At 40.2% G+C, this 10,427-nt stretch overlaps 1 pseudogene; it reads right to left on the reverse strand.

Moving 5' to 3' along the window:
• Positions 1 to 7,106: 7,106 nt before the first annotated feature.
• Positions 7,107 to 7,610, reverse strand: LOC150049077 (large ribosomal subunit protein eL29 pseudogene; annotated as a pseudogene).
• Positions 7,611 to 10,427: the final 2,817 nt, after the last annotated feature.

The following is a 10,427-nucleotide window of genomic DNA, read 5'->3' on the forward strand; positions in this document are numbered from 1 at the left end:
TACTGGTGTTTTGTACTTAAGGCCTTGGTCTTGCTTGCCCATCTGGCACTCTACCACTTGAGCCACACCTTTAGTGCTTTTAGCTAGTTGCTTTGGAGTTGGAGATGGAATCTCCTGCACTTTTCTACCTGGGCTGACTTTGAACTGCAATCCTCTGAACCACAGTGTCTTGAGTAGCTAGAATTACCAATGTGAGCCCCAGGTACTTGGCTCATATTTATTGCTGATTTATTTTGTTAAATTTACTTGAGTCAGGGTTTCTCTGTGCATTCTGAACTGGCTTGGAACCCTCCTGCTTCAGCTTCCCAAGAGCAAATTTCAGATGTGTACCACCTTACCCAGCTTATAGAATGAGTGAAGTGAAGAGAATTTTTATTTACAGTGCCAAGACTCAAAGCCAGAGCTACACACTCAGCCCAAGTTTCTTCTAATGGAGTTGTAAAGGTTTAACAACTGTTGACCTATTTCTTCATTCTTCTTCTTGACCATCCCAAGAACAGATAATTGGTTTGTGTAACACAGCTATTCAATGGAGAGCTGGAAGAGACTTTTAAAACATTTTTATCATCTTCCTTTTGGTCATTCTGTTTTAAAATTATGTAATAAACTATTAATTTACATGGGTTGCTGCTAAATAATGTTGTTTTCCAGGAAGAGCAGAAACCAAAGCATCTCACACCCTTCACCATGAATTGTTCTAGGATAGTTTATGTCTTCTCAGCACTCCAATTCCCCACTTCAGGCTCTCTGCCTCCTTTCCAGCTTCCCTTCCTCCCATCAAGTCTCATGCATCTCTGCCCAGAGCAGTGTCTGCCCACTATGCTTCTCATCAGTACTAGAATCACACTTGCATGATAGAGCTCTTGGGTCTTAGAGCAGCCAGTTAGGAAAGCTCATGATCAGATTCCTTTTATCACAGAAGCATATGTTTTCATGTATTTGAATGGTATAGACATGCATGTATGCAAATATGCATGAGTCTATTACAACATGACCTTTATTCTTCACACTATTTTTTTTGTTCTTCAGTAAGATGTTAGATGAATTGCACAGCTGTGTGTTATTCCCCTTTGTTCCTTTGTCTCATGATAGGAACCATTTAACTGTAAAAGTGAAGCTGGATTTATGACTGCCAGTCTGGTTGAGTGGTAATAAATGTCAGACAGACATCCTGAGTCATAAACATGGTGAGTTTGAGTCTTACCCACTACATAAATCAGTTTACTATACATGTACACCCTAGTCTAAAAAGTTTGCTGACTACAAATTAACAGGAAGATCTAAGATTTCTAAGTATGTCTTTCTAAATATTTATGCATATGTCTGATTTCTAAAGGTGTCTTTCTAGGTATCTTCCCCCAGCACCTTAATTTTTCAATATTGTTCTTTATTAGCATAATCTATATCTTTGGTCAGAAATCTTCCTTATAATTCAATTCTTCACATCATGAAGAAGCAGGCTTGGAGTTTGATATATAGCCAAGGTTCATCATTATAGCCTGAAGATAAGTGGCTCTCTGAGAAAATGGAACTTGATGAGTGTCCTGCCTAGTCAGGCTTCTGAGGACCCTAAGCTAATAAGAGCCTGGTTTGGCTATGACCACGGTAGAGGAATACAGAACAGAGAATAGAGAGTAAAGGGGCCCCAGAAGCCCAATATATCTGAGCTGCTAAACAGTATGTATTCAAATCCCTGGCTACCGATCTTCCAGTCCAGCCCTCAGTATTATCTCGATCAAAACACCGCATCTTGGGCCTCATTCCTAGACCCTGGAATCAAGTTACAGAAATCATGTTTATTTCTCCCTCAGTAATGATGTACTCTACAGATTTCTTCCTTGTGAAGTGGGGCTTGATCTCCTGGGTAGCTCTTCTATGCCACTGTTTCTTAGCTTACAATCCTCTTCCACCAAGGAAAGTTCTCGTCACAGGTGATGAGACCTTAATAGTCCAACAGCAGTTGAAAGGAACAAAGGAAGCACACATTTCTATGGCCTGTGGGTGGTTTTAAAACATCAGTTCAAGCTCTAGGGTGTAGCTCAGCAGTGGAGTGTTTGATTGGCATGTGCAAAGTTGTGGGTTCTTCTCTCCCCAACACTACAAAAGTCAGTTTAACTGATTCAAGAATCTAAAGAGATTGAGCATTTCCAGTAGTGATTAGGAATGCAACTTGAAATTCTTCTTATTAATTAGGTTCCTCAAGGTCCAATAATAAGAAATAATTTTAAGAATACAATTATTGTCCTAGGCTATATATACTGAGTAATGCATCCAGCAACTGTGCATGTTTTCTGATCTTTTTAAAGTTATGAAGAGCCGTATCATCACTGTAATATACTGTAGCCTAATTGAAAGGAATGATTCCTATTATTGTATCTGTATTAGGATGGTTTATATTTGCTTTATTGTTGTAATTTTTACTTTAAAGGCTACACTAAACAAACGGCATAGCATTCCTTCCTTCAGACTTCTTGCCAAAATTGTATTCTGTTATGGTTTCAAAATAAAATCAATAAAATTAAATACATTTTGAAAACAGTTTTTGTTAGTCCTGGGGCTTGAACTCAGGACCTGGGCACTATCCTTGGACTTTATCTCTACAACTAGTTCTCTACGACTTGAGCTAAAGCAGACTTCCACTTTTTCTGAATATGTGGTACCCAAGAATCAAACCCAGGGCTTTATGCATGCTAGGCAAGCACTCTACCTACCACAAGGCCACACTTCCTGCCTGAAAACATTTATTTTTTAAAGAAAGAAGTAGAAATTGAGGAGGCTGAGGTTTTAGCCATGCTCTAGAACCAACCTGGGCTTCCATCAAGGAAGCCACATTCCTCACACCACACCAAACTTCATTAGTTGAAACAGGGGGAATTAAGGAGGGAGGCAAAGATCCCAGAAATGCATAAAATGTGAAGTCAATAGAGACTTAAAGGAGATGACTTTTTAGTCTGACTGTCTCACACTATGAAGAAGTAGGTACTCTGGCTTTAGGTTATTTTGGTAGTTAGGAATGAGAATTAAAGCAACCCAGAAACGACTATGACCAGATCTCAGTAGGGGAATGGCAACGCCACCTGCATCATTAAATGGTGCCTGCAAGGGCTGTTCCCAGAATATGGCCCTGTCATAAACTTCCAAACATGGGGAGAGAGCTGAGCATTTTATCTTATGTCCTCAGCTGTCACAGGAAACCTCCCTGCCATGTCCATGCTGCCCTCACATTATGTGGTCTCTGACACACTTAACTTTTGATTTCCTGCATATACAAAATGGTGAGAATATCCCTGTTTCCACTGGTGGTGACAAAGGCAACTTCATTTCATAACCAAGTATGTTGAGGAAATTAAACAATGAAAATAACATTGGATCCAAGAACAATGTAGAGCTCAAAGTCAGCAGAAAGAAAGGTCTCATACAGCCATACTGAAAGACTGGTTTCTATAGCCCAGGCAGAATGAAAACCACAGATGTGTCTCTGTCATCCATCATTAACAAGAATCATCACACACTCCTGTCTCCGCATGTATAGCTCCAACAGAATGATCTGTTGAAGTGCACTATAGCAAGCTAGAAAGAAGCAACACATATCAGAAAGCCCCTGCAGAAGAAGTGAGCAGGAATGGCTGATTGTAGGCAAGAAAGGAGGTGATTGAGTCTCCCATTAGAAGCTGTAGCTGAGAGCAGGGCGAGAGGAACCATAGCCCTTGGTAGCTTTGGGCACAGCATCGCTTGGCGTGTGTTGGTTCCAATCAATCCATCCATCCATCTGCACAGACTTACTCCTGAGAAGCAGCATGCCGCTGCTGTTGTGGCGGATGCCCTCTTGGTGCTAACTGGCACAAAGGGAACAATGCAGAGAAGGCTTTTCAACACTGAATACCTCAGCAAAGAAGCGCTTGCCTGCATGGTAATGACACCAGCCATCCGCTCACTGCAGGAACACATCTCTCTTCTGTAATAATAGTTGTTAGGAAGAAGAATGTAAATAACGAGGAGAATTGAAATTAAATATTTGACAACACTGAAATCCTATACGCATTCACTGAATTTTTCTGTTTCAAAAGGGGGGTTTATTTAAACAGAAGGTCTACAAAGGTCTTCTTTTCTTTTCTTATTTTTTTCCCTCTAAAATCTTTTGTATCACTTAGTAGGGGAGTTATTTGATTTTCTCTGTTCCTCACAGTTGGAAATGACAGATACAGTTTCCTGTGAGGCTGCAAAAATCCCTTAGAAAAGGATGTTTTAGGAGATTGCTAAAGCCAATTTGCTTCTTAAATGACAAGACTGGCACACTGCCCGTTGGCATATCAAGCGATAATAATGTTTCCTAAGAATATTAAGGAAGGAGCTTTATTAGTTCTGCTTCCTAGGTGAGGGAGAGTAGACAAGAAGGAGGAGACTGGCCTCTGGAAACCACATCATCGGCTGTTCAAATGTCCTCAGTTGTTGATGGAGATGATGGAAAAAGAGGGAGACCTAAAATAGTATTCAGGTAAAATGCAGGCTTTGGGAAAAGGCCGAGCATGAGTTTTTAGAAATTTTCTTAGTAATTTGGTGCTAGTCTCAAGAGGATACATTGAAAACTGCCCTTTGTCATTTTTCACCCAACTTTGGGAACAAGCAAAGCCAGCCAAAATTCAAGTTTCTGTTCGGCCACCAAATCTGAGATTCTGAGAAAGGCCTTTCTCTGGGCCTTTCTTTTTCTGTATACAAAAGGTGGGGAGGGTATGCGAGTCTTCATTTTGGTCAGTTCATTTCAGCTTCTCTTTGTACCTCTTATCTGGCTATATTAGAAAAACTATCAAATAGAATCCTACTCTCTCAGAGAGTGGCAATTCACTCCCATTGTAACCTTCTCTCTCACTAACAGTGCTGTTGAGGAAAAGAAGAGGAGAGGAATCTGCTCACCACTCACTGATCTTTGCCGATCTGCACTGGAAAATTACCATCACCCCTCCATATCAGATGACAGCAAGGATGTGGAAGTAGTTTAGTGTGGGCAGAAATGAAGGATGTTGACCAAATGGCAAGCGCTGCCTACAGGAAAGGTGGCACAAAGAGAGGACATGGAACCCAGAAACCAGAGTAAAGGACAGTTGGGCACTGATGATGCCCAGGGCAGACAATAAAGGAGACAAAGCAATCCCCACTGAGAGCAGGGTCCCGAGCACTGGAATCAGCTCCTCTGCATTGCTACAACATTCTGCTAGAGAGGCAAATACTGTTCTGACTTCATTTCAGACTACTTCTCCACATGTTTAAGAATGTTTCTGAGGGGTTGAGAATTTAGCTTAGTGGTAGAGTGCTTGCCTAGCATGCATGAAGACCCTGGTTTGATTCCTCGGTATTACATACACAGAAAAAAGCCAGAAATGGTGCTGAGGCTCAAGTGGTAGAGCTCTAGGGAATCCTTCCAAGCTCTAGGGCTTGATCCAAGGATCAAGCCCAGGACTGGCAAAAAAATATAAATAAATAAATAATTAAAATAAAATAAAAATTTTAGCGCGGGGGGGAATGGGGACCACGGGTATCAATGTATATGAAGTAATGCACAGTTTATCTGGCAAATATAATGTAGCCCTTCTATTAATTACAATAAAAATATATGCAAAAAAAGAATGTTTTTGCCTCTGGGACTTACAGGGACACTCTGCCTACAGAGGTTGTAACAGGACGTGGCAGGCCTGTACTGTCTACTATTGTCAGTGTTTCAGGTTTGTACACTGAGAAGCTGTGGAGTGGGGATTACACAGCTCTCTCATGATCTGCCTCTGAAGGTAACAAGAGCCTCATGAATAAGGTCCCAGCCAGAGGGAATCTAAGGAAATTAGGGAAATACGGACAGTAGCCTTCAAACAGGTGGTTAAACGCTTTTTGTCAGCATACCTTAGACTGCTCTGTCAAGTGTCAGTGCCAAATGCTTGTCCTACTTTTGTGAACACAAGTGTGCTTTCACAAGTCTTATTTCAGTGTGTTTAAATGCGAACCCCACAGTATAGAAACCCCTTACAGGTGAAGGAGAAAGCTGTGTTTGTCACAAGCTCAAAGTCCTAATTAAAAACCTATTTGCTAATCACATAATTGGCATTTGAAATTATGTACATGGAAAATGTAACTGCTTATTGTGCTGAGGGCCAAATGGAGCTGTGCTAGAAGAATATGAAGCTCTCAAACATATGAATGAAGGGTTGTCTGTTTGATTAAAAGCCTGCTTTTCACTGAAAATGACTTGTCATGTCAATTTCCTCTGGTAGTTGGTGAAATATCCCCAGCCAGTTCAAGCCATCAACATGAATCATCCAAGTACCTTAAGGCTTTAGCCAGTCATGTAATATCTAACCTTTCCTTCAGCAAGAAAAAAAAATCCCCCAAATCTGAGAGAAGTTGAAATGAAATCATCCTATGGGGTGGAACAATAATTTCGTTTTCATGCATTTGCAGGAAGCAGTAGATCGAGCACATAGTCTTTCATTAAGGAGAGTTTTGTCAAATATTGTCATTTTGGAAAAAAGAAAATTAGTTAGACCTCATTAATCCTCTTCTAAAAACAAGTGAAAATGACCTCTGTGAGAGACAGGAGGCAGAAAACTGGTTGTTTCTATCCATTGTTGGTGTAGTTGTTGTCTTGGAAACATGAAGGCCATGAGACTTGGAAGCTAGATGATAGATGGTGAGAAATAATTAACCAAATCATCACTGACATGCGCCTATTGAATTTGCTCACAATTTCTTAAAGTAAATCCTAAAGGCTGGGCACTGGTGGCACATGCTGTAATCCTAGCAAGGCAGCAGGCTGAGATATGAGTATCCCAGTTTAAAAGCAGCCTTGCCCCCAATAGAAATATACTTATTACCTGACTTGTGTAAACTCTAAGGTCTTCTGTACATAGTCTTTGTAATAAAAATTGAAAAATAAAATTTTAGCAAAATAAATGTAAAAGCCAGCCTTGGGAAGAAAGTCTGCAAGACTTCTTTTTTTTTTTTTTTTTTTTTACTAGATCCTGCCTCAGGTTTATTGGTAGAAATGACACCAGCCACTGGCCCCCTGAAGATGGCAGCCAGGGAGCCACAGCAGTCCTTTCCTCACCGGTAGACAGAGGTCTTCATTGTGGGGCCTTCGCAGGGCCTTGAGCACCCTTAGAGGATGCGGCCTGGGCACTCTTAGTAGCTGGGGCCTGAGCCTAAGCTAGAGTGGCAGCTGGAGCCTGGGCCTTGGCTTGCGTCTTGGCCTCGGCCCTGGCCTTAGCCTTAGCCAGGGCCTGGGCCCTGGCCTTGGACCAGGTGAGCCTACGGTCCATGGCGATGTAGGTACGGATGCGCTTTCCCAGCTTGGAGTGGGCAATGCAGGCGAGTGGCTGGAGCTTGCGTTTGTTGCTCACTACTTTGGGCTTCACCAGGGTCTTGACGGCCTTGACCCACGCGCTCAGAGCCTTGGCGTTGTTGGCCTGCATCTTCTTAAAGCCCTTCTTGTTGTGCTTCTGAGCAAAATGCATGTTTCTCAGGAACTTGGGGCCCACCCCCTTCAGAGTCTCCTAGCTTTGTGATCTGGGTTTCTTGATGCCATTTATAGGGCTGTTTTGCGTAGTGTGGTTCTTGGACTTGGCCATGTCTGAACTGCCAACCCTCAGGAGCTGATGTGCCTGGAACTGGAAGGGAAAGAGAAAGGCTCAGTCTGCGAGACTTTTATCTCCAATTAAGAACCCAACCCCCCCTCCAGTAAAAAGTAGAATTAGAGCTGTGGCAAAAAGCTCAGGGCCAGAACCTATAGTCCAGGACTAGCAAACACACACACACACACACACACACACACACACACACACACACACACACACACACACACAGACTCTGAATCCTACTAGTCTCTATCTAGCCTCTCCCAAGATGAGTGGAGGCAGAGTCCATTTGGTTTTCTTCTTCACACCATTTCCTAGTTTATAGTTGCTCTACTGCTTGTTTAGCAGGTCGCCTATTTTTCTTTGTCCTCCAGTAGTTTGGGTTCATGAATACTTGCAGTGTTTGTTGTATAAAAATAATCCACTCACAACTTTTTAAGGAATTAACTTTGCTTCCCCCCCCCCACACACACACTGAAATAACAGCATCTCTTTCAGGTACTTTCAGTGACCTTCTCCTGTTAGTAACTGGATTTGTGAAGCTTAATGATATTTATAAAACATTTCCATATGAAATCCAAATATAACAAAATCAACCAAGTGAACAAACAAAGATAATGACTAGGGTAATTGCAAGAAAATAGAACCTTGTCTTTGGAGATGGTAACCTTTGCTAATGCTCTTTCTTCTGATATGAAGCCTAGCTTATTTCTTGGAATATTATGATGTGAATCAGTAAACAGAAAGCTGTAAGCTGTGTTATACCAAGTAAAACACTGGCCCTAAGCTATCTATTAGCAGAGTTGAATCCTGTCTTGGACCCGCAAGGACAAATAAGATTTGAAGAATCCCTTTCCAGTTTCCTGTGTTTGCCAACTAAAGTCCTCCTGTGTGCATTATTGAGTCCTCACTGCCACCACCCACTAACAAGACCCCAAGATTCTTGGCCATCCCAAGAATCTCTACTAGAGAATCTGAAAGAAAGGAGGAAAGTGACCCCCCAAAATCATCTGACTGATGGATAGCTCTTGGCCTTATTGTTGTCAATGCTTTTTTTTTTTCAAAGTGACTGACATTTTTAAAGCTTCCTTTTATGTTGTCACCAGTGGTTGGACCCCTGGCTGCTTTGTCCATATTGAGGAATAATGAGCTCTACTTATAAGATAGTGGAAGGATTCCCTAAGATAATGTCTGTTAAGATATGAGAGGTGGGGGAGGGGGGAAGGGAAATGGGGACCAAGACATGTGAAAGGGTATCAATGTATGGGAATTAATGCACCATTTATCTGGCAAATATCATGTAACCCTTCTATTAATTACAATAAAAATATATATAAAAAAGAAATTGCTTGGCACAATATTCTTATGAAAATAATTTCAAAATGATATGGTGCATTATTAAGTAGCACAGCTATTACATATTTATGATGATATATATTTATGATGATGTTTACAATATAATGGATGATATTTTATCTTGTTTAATACTTTATACCTCATTTTCTGTTGTTAAGACTTTTCTATTCTTGAATTTAAATTGGCTTTACTTTGTCTCACCCTACTCCCAATTTTTGATTTTCCATATCATTTTATTTTGGCTATATTTCTTATAAACATAGATTATTTGCTTTAGCTGAATTTTGTTTCAGTCTTAATTCTCACTGAGAATCTTTTAAATTTTCTAGGTGAATCAAACCATTCTCAGAATAATTAGTCTAAAGTTATTTTGTGTTTTGTATGTTACTTTCATGCTTAATTTATATCCCCTGTATATACATATACTCTTCACTTTTTCTCTAGCAATTTCTAATCCATAAATAATTTAAAAATTTTTTCTAAGGATATGTATAAAAGTATAGGATTTTTTAAAAATTAACTAAAAATTCAGTTTATCTTTTACTGTGAATTCAAGAAACCAGCATGGTTTGGAGTAATATTTTCCATCTTCTTTTGTTCAGGAAATCCAACTGTGAATTTTGTTCAGTTATATTGTAAAATCTGAAGTTGAGAAAAAAATACAAGTCCAATCTGAGTTTTTGTTGTTGTTGGTGGTGGTGGTTGTGGGACTTGATCTCTGAGCCTGCGCACTGTTCCTGAGCTCATTAGTTCAAGGCTACAACCCTATTCCCATAAGCCACAGCGCCACTTCTGGTTTTCTGGTTAATTGGAGATAAGAGTCTCACTTACTTTTGAGTGCTGAATCTGGCTTTGAATTGCGATCCTCAGATCTCAACCTGAGTAGCTATGACTACATGTGTGAGCCACTGCAATCCGATTTTTTTTATCAATATCAGTTCAAATACATAGCTTTTGTTTGAGTTTTCATGTCCTAAGATGTTGAGATGACCTAGGTACTGGTGATTCACAACTACAATCCTAAATACTCAGGAAGCTAGAATATGAAGGCTGAGTTCAGAGCCAGCCTGGGCAGATAATCTGAGAAAATTTTGTTTCCAATTGACTAACAAAAATTCTAGTAGAGATATGGCTCAAGTGGCCACAGTACTAAAACACATGCAAAAAGAAAAATACAAAATAAAAGGAAGTTGAAAAGTTTGTTGTGCATAGATATCAGCATTCTTCAAGAACGTTTTAGTAAATACAGATTTAGGTTATCTAGCATCTCTCATATTGTGTTTCTGTCCTGATGTTCGAAATGGATATGCAAAGAGCAATAGGGTAGTTTTCAATCTTAAAGATACATATGTGGCCATAAATTCCTTAACATTCCTTCTAATAGCTACATTTTCTGTGTTTTCTAATGCTTTTGAACTTGGAGAGGCTTTGACCATTAGACTGTTAGGTGTGATA

This window comes from Megascapheus bottae, chromosome 20, assembly GCF_031878675.1.
Source record: "Megascapheus bottae isolate mThoBot1 chromosome 20, mThoBot2.hap1, whole genome shotgun sequence".
NCBI lineage: Eukaryota > Metazoa > Chordata > Mammalia > Rodentia > Geomyidae > Megascapheus > Megascapheus bottae.